This window comes from Microtus ochrogaster, chromosome 15, assembly GCF_000317375.1.
Source record: "Microtus ochrogaster isolate Prairie Vole_2 chromosome 15, MicOch1.0, whole genome shotgun sequence".
Lineage (NCBI taxonomy): Eukaryota > Metazoa > Chordata > Mammalia > Rodentia > Cricetidae > Microtus > Microtus ochrogaster.
This window is the reverse complement of record NC_022017.1, coordinates 11,280,876-11,281,436: the sequence shown is the minus strand read 5'-3', so window position 1 is coordinate 11,281,436 and position 561 is coordinate 11,280,876.

Below are 561 nucleotides of genomic sequence, written 5' to 3'. Positions count from 1 at the left end.
AAAAGAAAAATCTTGATCCTTGCAGTTATGCTAGTGGCAGTGCTCTGCCAGAGCTAGATTAGTGGCTGATCGGAATCTTAATGGTTTATGCTGAGACTCTGGACCCTACAATAACAGCAGGATAATGCAAGAAAGAACTCTGGAACTTGTCTTATTCTTTTAAAGATTTCAAATCACTTGCCTTTATCATCACGTAAGCCTTTTATCCTCAGACCTTTATAACTTGCATGTACACACCTTAATAACGTGCATTTGCCTCCCTGAAAACACCTTCTATTTAAACACGGTCGGACGCTATGCTGAAGTCTGTTTGTGAGGCTGTCCACTTTAAACTGGCAAACTTCCCAGCCGTCAAACTGCATCAGGATAAAATTTTAATTGAGTTATTGATTTTAAAATGACAGAGAACTTACTGGATTGGCTACCCAGACAGTCACCCCAGGGTCCGCCATGGTCATTAGGGCAACATCTATCTTAAGGCTGACAGCATGGGGCCTGATAGGCTCAGAAGGTCCTGTGGATTAGGAGTTTGTAGGATTCCTCAGTGTCCTGTTGTCCATG